Source organism: Anopheles aquasalis, chromosome 2 (assembly GCF_943734665.1).
Source record: "Anopheles aquasalis chromosome 2, idAnoAquaMG_Q_19, whole genome shotgun sequence".
Taxonomy (NCBI): Eukaryota; Metazoa; Arthropoda; class Insecta; order Diptera; family Culicidae; genus Anopheles; species Anopheles aquasalis.
In genome coordinates this window covers 45,690,001-45,704,116 of record NC_064877.1, presented here as the reverse complement: position 1 = coordinate 45,704,116, position 14,116 = coordinate 45,690,001, and the positions used below count along the sequence as shown (strand labels likewise).

Below are 14,116 nucleotides of genomic sequence, written 5' to 3'. Positions count from 1 at the left end.
TCGTTTTTTTTAACTCTGAAAGTATGCAATTTGCTGTTTTCTTCGAAAGCGCGGTAACCCACGGGCCACATAAACCCGTTAGCAAAGTTAATTTTTCGGTATTGTTGTAAAGTTGAAAAGTTGTAGTAAAATGTTAGTAAAGACTCCTCTTTTTCTATTTTTATTTTCCTGTTCTATTTGACTTGTCCGATGCAGTTGGAAAATGCTGCACAAAAAGGAAAAATATTAAGTGAGTGAATCTTTTAATATTAAGTCGAACTTTTTCATTTAAAGCATTTTGAAAAGGTAACTCTCAAGTTTGTTTCACGGAGCGGTAAAACATTGTGAAACGATAAAACCGACTTCTCACCAGAACGCACCAGACCATCTCTCACGTTGGAGATCACCGCTCAACCATCTCAGTATTGGCTGTGCCATCGGGGGTTGTTTATCGAATCCTGTGTGCTCGGGCGCGTTAAATCAAGATTTTTAACAAAAAACTCGTGCATTGGTGGTTTCTCTTCATGTTTAACGAGTTCTAACAGCTTTTACTATTCTGTGGTACAGAGGTGCGTGATAAAGTGCTGCAAGCGATCGTAATGTTGGGCTAAAAACGATCACACTACGAGGGGAAGCGAACGAAGATCGCTCCGCGGGTTGCGATCATCAATAACAAAAAACACAGTGATGGAGAAGGATTAGCTGCATCGAAGGTCACCGGCGCGGTAGCCCCCCGAGAACGCGCGATCGTGCACGATCGAATGATTGAAGATTGTCGTCAGCACTCGAGACTGATTCTCGATTCTCATTAACATTCCTGCGAACCCCTCCTGCACCCATCCGAGTGCTACGCGGCTACAGTTGAACCGTTCGCGGCAGGTAAGGCTACAGATGATCCCATCAACACGAGCTTCGTGCTCTCGCGCGCATAGGAGTCTATTGGTGATCGTACAAATTTGAAGGACATAAGGGTGTTGGACGTGATCTGTCGTCTGTAACAATGTGGTTATGTTCCCTAGTCGGTTAAATCATTTGTTGCATCCATGTTTATCATCTGTATTTCGCGGGAATCGAGTGCTGCTTAAAACTAATGCAGCCTGCAATGCAGGAACCCAATTATCACCTGCGGAATGTCGTAGCAAACGAGGTCAATTTCATTGGACCACCATACTGTTTAAACTTTGCGCAAGAACAGACGACATTTCCTCCCAAAACAGAGCTTAAAATACTCACCTGCCGCCGATCGCGATCGCTTATGCAAGTGCGGGGCCGTGTGCGCAGGTGTGTGCGTCTTCTCTCGACAGGTTTTTCGAATCCTACTTACGTCGACCTATCGTGTCGCCTTGACAAAAACGCGTTTTATACGTATCGTATAATCAATTGATTGAGCTCTGGGGGCTCCTGTGGCTGTCAAGGGCACGGAATACTACGGACCGAAGCGCTCCTCGGCAGGTCCGGTTTACTGCACATTCCGTTCCATCTCTGTCCGATTTTGGACAGCATTTGCATCAACAATCGCTATGTAAAAAGTACGGCCAACATTTAGTGCCGCTCGCTAATGCGTGGCATTAGGCTTGTTAGCGGGCCGTGATTATCACTCGTCTGCACATTAAAGAAGCTCCCCCACCGCCGTCTAGGTCTAGTGGATTCAGCTGCACCAGACCACTACACACGGCCTCCAAAAGCGATTTTCCCACCTCCGTTGCCCGCAGCCAGCAGCCAGCAGCAGCTAGTGAATGATGTTGCAAAGAAAAGAAACACTTTTGCGGACCGAAGAGAATCCGAAGAAGTGTTCTTCCTACACCGCAAGCAGCGGAATATTGGCAGTACAACAACCTTTTGCATCCCCTCTTGCCAGCTAACTTTGGTGGTGGCATCAGGGGGAGGCCGGTTGGAGCCACTCCAGTTCCCCAGCGCCACTTGCTGCAGTCAACCGGAACCCCCCGGTGCTTGCTCGTTTGCTCGCTGGACGGTTGGCGAAAAGGAAGAAATGCAAAGATGCGGTGGTGCTGCCGTGTGTGGTGCGCAGATCCAGCAACAACCGACCGATCGACCGATCAGCACCGTGCGAGAGAAAGCGGTCGCGCGAAAACGAGAAGGCAGCAAAAGGCGCTGCGCAATTTACTCGCGACGACGATGGGTGGGTTGTCTTTTTAAAAACCACACAAGCGACCGAGAAGATACGCTGCGGATCCCCCCACGGTGGCGGGTGATACCTCGGGGTGGTGGGATGGAGGTAACACCGCACCCCGTGGTCCCAGCAAACGGTTAGAACGAGAAGGAAGACAGCATGTTTTATGCTGAGCCCGTGGATTTAATACCGTTTGGAATGCAGCTCGCTGGTGTATTGGTGCAAGGGTTGGGTCTTTGTTGTGCGTGCGCGCGAGCCGCTTGCAAGCAGCGAAAAGTATTGCGTATAGCAACCTCCCGTTGTTTGGTTGCTATGGCGCACACGGTGGCAAGCTGTGTCCTCACGCACACACCGGTGGCGGTAAACGGGTTTATGTTGGTGTGCGTCCCATGGTTCGGGTTCGAAGATTTTTTTTGTCATTTTTGTTTCAACTGTCGCCGCGGTATGGCGCGTTGCCCGTCGTCTTCGTCGTCGTCGTCGCGTCGTTGTTGAAGATCGTCGTGCGTGCGTGAATGTGAATTCGTGAAAACGTCGTGTCAGTGCGTGCGTGCAGCGGCGGAACACACATTTCACGGAGGTCAGTGCAACGCTTGAAACCCGTCGTCGTCGTCGCCATCGTCATCGTCATCATCATCGTCGTTGGTGCTGACGCACCCCGCGTGAAACCAAAGGTTCGTAAAATGGCTGAGGCGCAGGGAAAGGCTCGCCGAGGCCGAGATCGCTGTGTGTGAAAGAGTGAGAGGCAGCACCAGCAGCCGTCCACCTACCTGTCACCCGTCCTCGTCCAAGTGCCGTTTTTTCAGGGTTTTGCGATCGAAAAGGATCTCGTGATCGTCCTGTGTGTGTTTTTTTGTGCGTGCGCTTGTGTGTTTTATATCCTTCAAACCATCAGTCCGTCCGTCCCATAAATCGTCAAAACTGGTAAAGCAGGCGATGAGAAACACTTCTCTCTGAATTTCTTTACCAGAGTTTCTTTTTTTTTTGTTTGGTTTTATCGAAGAAAATGTCGAGGAAGATTTAACAACCTGGCATGTGTACCCGCCCCGTGGTCTAATGAAGAAGAAGGTCCCCGTGTCGCTGTGTCGCCTGTATGACTCGTCGTAAAAGGTGTGTTTTAAGGTTTTTTTTTGTTCGTTCGTTTCGCGATCATCCGCGGGGGTACAGCAGCCAGAAATCTCGAGGTGTAGGGATCCGGAAACCGGTCACTCGAATCGTGGTGTGTAAAGTGTATGCAGGTAGAGAAGATACACGGAGATTAGACAAAACTCATTTCGACCCCCATCGCGTGAAATGGTGGCGAATATCTACGCGCAAAAAGCGGCGTGTGGAAGAGTGGTGCGGGAGTTGTAAAATTTAAGAAAACGCAGTTAACACTCCGCTCCTAGAAAGAGTGAGGCCACGATGAAAGGAAAAGCATTGTGAAAACACCAAACAGCCAGCCAACACCACAGGCAGCCAGTTAGCAGCAACCGGAGAGAAGACGCAAAAGAAGCAAAAGAAAAAAAAAAGTTGGGTGGATAGTGTGCGTGTCTGTCTGGTCTGTGGTTCGCGAACGAGGCAGAAGACGAGCCGTCGAGGGGCCAAAAGAAACCCAGTGACGTAGTGATCATCGTTGCCAAAAATTCGTTGCAAACGTGTAGCAGCAAGGGGGAATATGGTCCGAACATAGCAGCCTCGCCGTCGTCGTCGGCAACGCACACCACCAGCGAGGGTTGTTGCGATCCATCGGGATTACGTTGCGTGCGCCGCGGATCTGCAAATCTGTGTCGTCGTCGTCGCTGATGGAATTCGGCGGACAGTAGAGACCACCACGACGAAGGCACACACACAGGCCGCAGAGATACGTCATCGTCGAGCCCGGGGGGGGCTAGGGTTGACCGCACCGTCGTCCAACTCCGTTCCAACGGTCCCCACCGGAGAGGGGATCGTGGTCAGTGTCACCAATACATCCAGCGCAAATATTGCAAACGTCCCCCTCTTGCCAACCCGTTGTCTGTTGCGCTAATTGCAGGTATGCTGCTTGTCAGAGGAGGCTTTGCTGGTGCGTTGGCCACCATTCAACATCATCATCCGCGTGACTCATACGCGGCTGCTCTGCATTCGCAAAGTATGGCAATAGCACATAAATGGACACACGAATTCACGAAAGTGGAACTGCTGTTGCGCATGTGTGATTCGTTAATTGGATTACAGCAGAACAACGACGGTGGTCGATCCGGTGGTCTTATCGAGCGAAAGCCACGGAAGTTTGTATCGCACAGACAAACAACAACAAACAACGATTTATGCTAAGTACTGCAGTGCTTCGAAACGGGTCGTTGGAATGTGGAGATAAGATAACAAACTCTGTGCCACATAGATAGCAATCGTACCGCAGACTGAGCCTCTGGTACGCCCCTACATTAAGAGGAAATTCCTAGACACTAGGGGGTAGGCGTCATAGCGAGAGGTGATGTGTTGTGCCACCGGCATCACCGGAAGTTCCTGTCCGCTTCCCGATATTCGCTACGGCGACTGATCCCTCCTGTGTAGAGCACTTGCCCCCCCCTGATGGTCACCTGACGCGTCGAACGAAGGTGCAGAAGAAGGTGAAGCGAAAGGATGGTCAGTCAGGGGAAAGCGGGAAGAGGGGGTAAAGGGTTGTGCAGCTGCTGCAATACGAGCTGCACCACGAGAGGATATCCGCTGCAATGAGCACCTTATTACTGGCGTCACTCGGCGTGATAATGCACGCGATGAGAGCGGAGCATAAGGGAGAAAGAGCGCGCGCAAAAGGAAGGAAGGCTTCATTTATGTTTTTCAAATATAGATAATACCGTTGCAACAGTTTCCGGGGCCGCGGTCCTCCGGGGGCGAGGTGTGTAAACGGGGAAATGTTAATTCACTTTTTTCCCCTGTGGCATCCTTCAGGTGGAAGTGCCATTCTTCCTTTGAATGTTTAATGCAATGTGTTTCTCTCAACGTAAAGGCTGTTCCATAAAAAATGCTAAAATTTTTCAATACATTTTCTTGGGAATTTTTCAAGGCTAGAGATTCATATCCACTGAATGAGCTGTAAAAAGTGGTGTTGCAATGGATACCTGTTCAGTAAAATGTATGCAAATGCGGTAGTTTCGAGTATGATATGCTCGCGGACAACTTCAAAAGATGTTCCAGCAATTATCGGATCCCAACTTCTAGCTTGATGCCGGATAAAACGATGTATTCTTCATAAACCACGCTACTATTTGAACAAATTGGGAATTTCAATGAAACTATATTTTCAGCAGCAAAAGCCTGTCTGTAAATACAATGATACCATTGTTGCTTCACTGATAGCTTTCAACTTCAATCTGTGTTTTGTTTAATCGTAATTGTTTAATCGAGAGTAATTGAGGAACGCGATCAAATGATTTTGTTTGCTATCTTCAAACTAGACTATAAAGGGAGATAGACGATAAAGAGAGGTAATTGTTTTTACATTCATTAATTAATAACACCAAAACAATGTTAGAGTTCATCAATAACAGATGGTTATATATTCTATTAGGCACCCTATACTTGAGCTCATTGAATAATGGCAATTCCATGAACAATTCCCTATGTACACAGTATTAGGGTGTTTGGGAAGCCCCTATTGAAGCATAATGCACTGGCACTAACAATGCAACCGAGTTATCAGTTTACCAAATTCAATTATCCGAGCAAAAATAAAACAACGGCCACAGCGAACGAATTAATGGGCGCGAGCGCGAGAGGTAATTGATATATTATTCGTTTTAATTATTATGCCATGCGCCCGTGCCTCATATGGCCCGTGTCCATGTTCGGGTTCGACGCTGCGCTACGCTGCTACATTATGCCGCGAAGCGCGTAAGCCGCTAATGGAATGCAGTTGCTGCCGGTAGGGCACCAGGTGTGTGTGCGCTTGCATATCGATCATACCTGAACCACCCAAGGTCAGGTCACGTTGACGCTCGATAATAATGAGCGACGACGCCTTTTGGCGGAAGTGAAAGTTTACGAAACCGTTAGTAGAATGAAGAGGGTCATTTTCATTCAGAATTGCCGCGTAATCGACGTACGATGCCGCTCCTCTGTCCGGTTGTTGGACAAAACATAATTTCCAAACATTCACCTCCCCCCGTCCGTTGTCGTCAGCGCGAGTTGATGCACAAGTGTCTTTTCTCTCACACAGTAGATCCTCTCCCAGTGTTCGTCCTTTCTATTTATGGGTCGGCAATTATGGGCGATGCTTTGTCGTTGTCGATTACTTCCGGGGGTCCCAGGGGGTGATGTGGTGATGGAGGACCGTCCGGCTGCGACACGCTTGGTGCCACACCATGCCATTTCCCCTCGCGCCAACGTGCTGGACACTCGTTTGCTTGGTTGTCCCTTTTTTTCGCTTGTTTGAGGTCATTTCGCCACAAGCAACACGAACCTGACGAAGATGTGGCCGGACCTGGATGCGGTCCCTTTTTGGGCGGAAATGAGGCGCGTGGTAAGTCAGCGATAAGCGTGCGTACCTGTGACAGCCGGTTTGGTGGCAGCAGGTGATAATGGAAAACATCGCTTCCAGCTCCAGCTAGGCTCAGTTCCTGGAAGTGCAAAATTGTAATATTAATTGTGTCCTCCGCTTCATTCCGTTCGTTCTTTTGTGGGCGCCTAGAGTGACCATGAAACTGGAGCGGCCGCCTCTATCTAGCATTGATTTCCGGCCCCGTGAAAGGGTCCTTTTTCGCTTCTCCGGTTTGCCTTTTGGCCGGGAGCGAGATATTATTTGCGTAAGAGTGGAATTGATGACTGGCTGAAAGTGGAGTAAATTGAATATTTCAATTCAGATCTCTGACTGTGTCTGTGCCCTACGGAGCGGAATATTTAATGGACGACCGAACGGCCAACGCTTGTTTGCAACAAGCCCACGGAGCTATGATTGATTTTCCGACGTTGGATATGATGGGAAAAGGGAAAGGTGAGAGGAGAGGAGAGGTTGATGTCACGCACCCCCTCCCGGTTTTGGTCTCTGGACATTCCGTATCATATTTTCTTGTCATTTGAAATCGATCCCTCATCCCCCCCCCCCCCCCCTTCTTTACATCCCGGGCCATCGGCGATCACACTCGGTGATGACAGTGACGGAAGCAGACAACGGCATCATCGTTGCAGAGGACACCGCCGGGATGTTTGTGTCGTGTACCGTTGGCATTTCACTTTCCCTTTTTTGTTTGGTTGCCGGGAAGGAAGCAGATGAACCGCACCACGAACACGCGGCCGTCGGAATCGGGAAATCGATTCCACGACGACATTGCTGGGCAGGTGAACTGGCGGGAATGAATCTTCCGCCGGAAGATGATGCCTTTGCAGTGTTTAGTTGGCGCCACCGCGTGGGACACCGTTAATGAACGTGGAGAAAGATTTCTCCGAAGCCCGAAAGTGTTGTCGTTTGATGAACTTTCACGCATGCACGCACGAGGGTGTTTGGTCGATGACAACCATCGTTGTGGGCCTATTTCCGGTCAATCCGATGGGATGGCATGCATTGCCAAACGTTTTTATAACGATGCTGTTGCTGCTGATGCTCCTTTTCTGCGTTGGCTTTCACTTGCGGTGGAATTATGTTAACCAAGAGCCCGCGCGCTCTCTCTGATGGTGTGGCCACTTTGACTTCGTTTCGAGCTCTAATGACTGTCCGCGTCTTATACTAAAGTGGATTTAACCACGAAAACGTGGCACTCCCGCAGGTGTAAACACTATTTACAAACATGTTTTCGGTGACGTTTTTTTCCGGTGATAAAGACGAGCAGAGATAACCATCCCAGCATTCCCAGCCCACCAGAGACAGTGAGAGACAGAGATTTCGTTTTTGTTGGGTGCGCCCATTGCGAGTTGGTCTTCTGGTTGTTTCCCTTAGATATCACCAGAGATGTTCAGCTACGTTGTGTCTGCCGATATGAGGATGGAATGAAGGCAAACAATGTGCGTGTCATGTTCGTGGTACCACCGAGTGTGGCACCATTTTCGGTGGATCGCTTGTCTGGGAAACGTTTCCTCATGCCCCCCTCTGCTTTTCTCTCTTCCGACTCTGTTGTGTCTTCTGACCGAACAGCACATAACGAACCATGTCTAAACGGAATCGCCACTCCGTAACATTCCCCGCGTGGTGGACAGATCCCACCATCACCGGTACGCTATGGCCGCCGAAATACGCCAAGCGGCGCACCACTGCGTGTATGTCTCTTGCGAGAAGATACGACACCAAACCTTTGGCCCCCTTTTTTTTCTTCTTTTTATTTCTTCCCCGCGAGACCTCGGTTCTCGATCGCGCGCTCAGCGACCACGACCGCCCAGCTGGCTGGCTGGTTTGGCCATCATCGAACCGGTTTCGTTTCCCCCTTTTTTCCCTGGCCCAGCGCAATTGCTCTTGCGAATTGCTGCGCGTACGCTTTGCTGGCTGCCATGGTCAAATGCAAATGGCCTTTTGGGGTGGGGTGGTATTGAAATTGAATGATGCATGCAGTCCAGTCCGGCGGCAGCGTGTGCGACGATGGCCACACGATGCAACGCAACGGAATGGTGGCGCCCTTCGGCGGTGGCGCCGCGCAATAGTCACCCAAAATTAGTGTTACAAGATGATGTGGCCAGAGCAGAATGTGAGCAGCAAGAACGGAGCAAGAAAACCCGATGTCTTGGCTGTGTAATGCTGGTGAGGAGGGCAGATTCGTTGCTTTGTTCCAGAATGATTGGCATTAGGCTTGGACAAAAGCAAACTCGGGCGCGCGGTTTAACAAGCTTCGTAAGAAGGGCATACAAAAAGGGTCTCTTAGATGCGTTCCTTGACGAAGTTCCGTCTTCTCCGTGGAGCTACGGAAATGCGGAAGTTATGCCACGACCTCTATGCGTTTCTTAATTTGCTGCTGAGTAAAGGCAGGGAAAAAGCAAATAGCTGTCCTAAGAACAACAAATCTCGCCACAATCCGGTGTCTAGCTAGAGAAAAACATTTGAAAACATCTCACGATGCAACTAGGAACGAGCTACAACCATTTGCACGAACGTAGCATCAACTAATTCTCGTTGCAATCGGACCAAAACGGTTCACCAGAAATCTCATTTGGATGTTTTCTCTACAAACACGCACTGCATTGCCCCCAGTGCACGTTTTGAATGCACCCACGTCTGTGCACTAATGCTGGCGCGCCCTGAACGGGGAGTGCATCGTCCAGAACAACAAGAAGACAGTCAGTATCCGGAATCGTCAGTAGCATACCTTTACCTTTGACGGTCCCCGCCCCGACCGTGTTCTGAAGATGGAGAAGAATCAGAGCATAAGTCGTAAAATCGGCACAGTGGAGCCGCTTGGGCCATTGGTGCCCAACCCGTTTACCGGAAATGGATGCAAAGCGTTGCTGCCTTACTCCGCCCTAGTTCCGCCCATGGAATTGCCCAGCCTAGAGCAAGCGCCACTGTGCACCGATTGCCGATGATTGCATCCGGTTGTTGTTGTCTCCGTTGGTTTTTGCTCCGCGATTGAGTTCCGTATCGGTGGGCCCGAAGACACGGCCCAAGTGGAAGAAGTGCATTGAAGCAAAAGACGTCGCAGTTGGTTCGATTCGTCGGTGGGGGGCCCTATGGGCCCAGATAAAAATGCGCATTGTCATTTTGTATTTCCATGGGTCCCAACTAGGTCAAGCTGGAGGGCGAGGGCGCGGAACGCGAGATTTAAATTAAACAAAAGCGTGGCCCGCCCGTGGAACTGTTCTGGAACCGGCACCGCGAGTACGGGGGTTGCATTTGTTTATTTTAAGTTCATTCCACCGTACTCTAATGAGACGAATGCACTGGAATTGTTTACTCTCTGAACTGCTACAGAGCGACTAGGAGGAGGATATCTCGAGCCAGAAGTCGATCCTCGGTCGCGGGCCCAGAGGTCTGCCCTTTGATGTGGTTCCACGCAGCGAACATCGTTCTATCCGCTGGCCATTCGCTCCGCCAGACAGTATCAGGCGTCACGGTCCATGGCTCCGACGACGTGCCTAGCCGTGTGATCGGTGGAAGCGGCTAATTTCCCGTTGTATATCATTCCGGACTGGGCTGGGCGGAGAAGAATGGTTCTGTCTGCCATTCTGGGCCCAAGGTACAGCGACACACCAGCGCCAACAACCTCTGGTGCTGCGGGGCAAGCAAAATGGGTTTGGTAGCTTTAGATTATTTGCAGATTTGAAACTAGCGAAATGGAAGCCATATTCCCCTGTGCTGCTGGTGCTCAGGTGCATGCTTTGGCCACTGTCGCCTGTCTAGGGACAATGCTTGTTAAATTCTGGAAGGCGGCAGTAAACTGGCGTCACTTTGTAAATTGTTCCTGCTTACCCCCAGGCAGCAGGTACGCTAAATCCCAAGTCTTCCGAGAGAACGGCCATTGCTCTCCAGACTGTCGTTACGATGTGTTGTCTGTCTGGCGCTGCTATCCATTAGGTGTTGTTGATATACGCACAGAGGGATCATTAACGATATTTTGAAGGTAGTTTTCGGACAACGATAAAGTTGGTTTTCGTAGCGTACAGTTAAGACACTTGAGTTTCATCGAAAGATGCTTGAGATATCTATTTTTGATGTACAACATTTTACATTTTTCTATTAAACCGATAAGGATTTCTGATATACGCTACCATGGCAGTATTGAAATGGGTTGGTATAGTTTAGAATGGAATTAGTTTTGTAATTACTTGCAACCGGTATGTGGTGTTTCAATCGATATGGATTACAATATGTTGAGGATTGTTTAATTGCAAATGTTATGTTCTTTTGCGCTGAGCATTGTCTATGGATTCATGGCAACGCAGCCGCTAACCTCGGCAAATCCACTTCAATACGATGAGCTAGAAACAATGGACGCGTCGTCATAGCGACCAAACAACCGGAAGCTTTCGAGTTCTCTCCCTTATTGCGCGAGACGAACCACCCCGTCCATCATTGTTGCAATTCCGTGTCCTTATCGCACCATTGGCTCATCCCACTGGGCCCTCTGGCCCACGATTGATTCATTCAATATGGCATCTGCTAGCAACTGTGCATATCGTTCTTGTACCTTAGGCTCTGTAGCATAGGGACTACCACCCCAGACGGGAGCACTACTGCGAATGACCACGACTTGTTGCGGTCAATCAAACTATCGCCGTTCTAAATAAGCTGATTGCACTGATTGCATTCGAGTGATTCCAAGTAGCGGAAGAGATAAATTTGTGATTCATACTTTGCTGCAGCTAGTGCTCTCTCCACTCGTTCCCGTTCTCGACCTCCGTCGGGAATAGTTCTTCTTGATCTTTGGCGAGTGTCTTGGCTGTGAGCAGACGAGAAGCGGGGGTTGACAGCTAGGCGTGTGTCACGATCCTGACGAGGAGCGGGGGTTCCGTTTTTGCTACTCGCTGCCATTCTGCATTTGATTCAATTAGAGTTGATTATGGTAATAGTATGAACTGTTTAATTCGATTATTTTGGCAAGACATTGATAGTTGAACGTGTTGAGTGGCCACCCCGCTGCACAAAGTTAGTTCCACTGATAGTTAGACAGAATAAACTTTGTATTTCATTTTCTGTATTAATTAGTTATTTCAAAAGGGAATCTTGCACTTGAATGCCCTCACGTGGTTTTAAAATTGATCTTAGATCTTGATAATCACAATGACAGTGACAGTAACAACTAGAATATATAATGAACAAAAGTATTTAATTAATTAATGAAAAAGAAAAATTTTATCGAATATGATCTCCTATGTAAGCTCATCGGATCCTTTTAATTAGTTTAAAAAACTCCATTCCACGTTAATGATTATCGATCATTTGCTTTTACTTGATGTTTTTTGTTCCATTTAATCGATGTTCGGGCCGAGCAGGTTTTTGCTACTTCGCACGCCGTTATATACCTTATGATTAAAGGGCTCGACCATCTCGTAAAGACGACGACGAACCGACAAATACGATTCTAACTACAAGGTTTGTCATAACAGAAACCGTTCTATTAGCAGCCTTACCTGGGAAATGGCACGGATGGCTGACCACACAAAGTGGTGCCCCCATCACTACCGCTCTGCGCCAGCAAAGCGTGCACAGAATGGCCAAACAACTTACCTATAGAAGGATTCCCGCCGCACCGCTCCAGACCTCTGAGACGACCAATAGGCGCGGCGGAGAACATTTCCCCCTTTTTTTACGGAAATACGAGTCAGATAATGCGCGAGAGCTGCAGGAAGGAAGGAAGTGATGTTTTCGGGACTCTCACGCACATGATGCGTTCCTCGCAGGGGTTGGTTCTGCTGCGATGTGCAGTGAAGCTTGAAATTCCCACACTTGTCGCTTGGCCACACAAACCGGCCACCTCGTGCAAGCGGCCGCTACACGCTCGAATGTTTTCCCGATGAAACTTGCGGTTTTTGCGGTTTGCCTCGTTCGTTGATAAAATTCAGAATAATCGAGCGTATGCCCGTTGCCAATCCTTTACTGTCAAGATTGTTTTTTTTATGTTTTTTTAATAACTTTGATATGAGCAATGTGTTTGGTTCCGCCAATATAAAGTGGACACATCGCTAACGGCGAACAAAGGCCAAACAGTGCGTACGGATACAAACGTCGAGACCCTTTCGTGAGCAAGAAGCAGCCACAAAGCGTGTAAAGAATGTCTAGTTAGGCCACTTCGGTCGACGTGCAGCTATGTTGACGACCAGCTAAGACATGGATTCTATCGATCAAATTTACATTCTTTCGCCAGCCGAGCCTCGCTCGCTATGCTATATATATACAACGCCCTGCCTGCCACCCTGAATTTATGGTCTTATTATGCTTTGTGTGTCCTCTTATTGCTGTTTGGTGGTTACGCTGTGCCCGGTCCCTTCGCTTCCACGTGGTTTGTTAATGTGGAAAGCTAATAAATTCGCATCGAGTCTTTGCGTTCTGAGCGGAAGGGGGGAGGGGGGGAGGGGGGGGGGGGGGTTTACAACAGGGGCCTCGATAAGCGACCGATATCGATCAAATAAACGAAACCACCGCTAATCGCTAACCTCGTGTTTACTATGCGTGTAGAGACCACCTATTGACGAGTTATCGGATAAATGATAATAGCGTGATTGTTTGTTTTGAAATGTGTATGTTTTTTTTTTTGGTTTCCGCTGAAGCCTCATTTTGCCTAGTGACAACAACACGACCCTGTCCGACCAATCGAGAGGGCCTTTAAGTTGTTTTCAATGTGGCCTAGCTACCGGGATTGTTTATCCGCCCAGCTTGTTGTTGGTAACCGAACCACACAACGCAAATGGCTCGCCAATCACACGAGTCCCCTCCCCCTACCACCATAAACAGCCAAAGGACTTACTAGGAAATTCGTTAATTGGATTAATTAGCTAATGAAATTCTGGCACGTTTGTGCCCTGTTCTACCGTGCGTCCCTTCGTCTGCCGGGCCCGTTCCCCCCTGGTTCCTGTCAGAAACAAGGTGTATATATGACACGTTCAATGTGCGGGGTTTTAATGCTAGAATGATTTAGGTTGACGCCCGCTTCCTTACGCACCTTAAAAAGTGTCTTCTTGTAACAACGACGGTCCGTCTCGGATGCTTTCTTTTCGATCAACGGCACCGTCATTAGAGCCGCACCGGGGTGTGCGTTCATCGATTGTATTCTACATTCTTCTGGTCGGTTGTGTTGAGTCATTGAAATTCAGGGTACGCGTGGGGCCAGTTTTGCTCGCCGGTCGGATGGCTCATGTGTTCGGAATTCTTGCACGTTTTTGTTTTTGTCATCAGGCAGGCAGCAGGGGTACGGCAGTCGTCCAATAAGCCTCGCGATCGGTTCGGTCCCCGGAGTGTTTGCTCACGCGAATGAGGCTACTCGTTATAATATTTTGCTGTCAATTGTTTTCAGTTCCCGCGAAAGATACGTCCATTTTCTTTCCACATCAGGTCGGTTCCATCCGAGCATCGCTTTCGTGAAAGCATAAGAAGCGGCATGTCTGCTTAGAATCATTAAGCATTTGCTGAGGAGA

General features: G+C 48.9%; 1 protein-coding gene across 7 annotated transcripts in view; it reads left to right on the top strand.

The window, feature by feature from the left end:
- The first annotated feature begins 431 nt into the window (after positions 1-431).
- The window catches only part of LOC126572833 (afadin), a 49,164-nt gene continuing 35,479 nt past the window's right edge, over positions 432-14,116 (top strand). For 5 of the 7 annotated variants that reach the window (XR_007607974.1, XM_050232501.1, XM_050232500.1 and 2 more), the window contains exon 1: positions 2,553-2,781. The gene's annotated coding sequence lies outside the window, so the exon portion shown is untranslated. Of the gene's footprint in view, positions 859-2,552; positions 2,782-3,379; positions 4,122-14,116 lie in introns of those variants that run through there. The other 2 variants (XM_050232498.1, XM_050232499.1) reach the window with 2 other exon arrangements.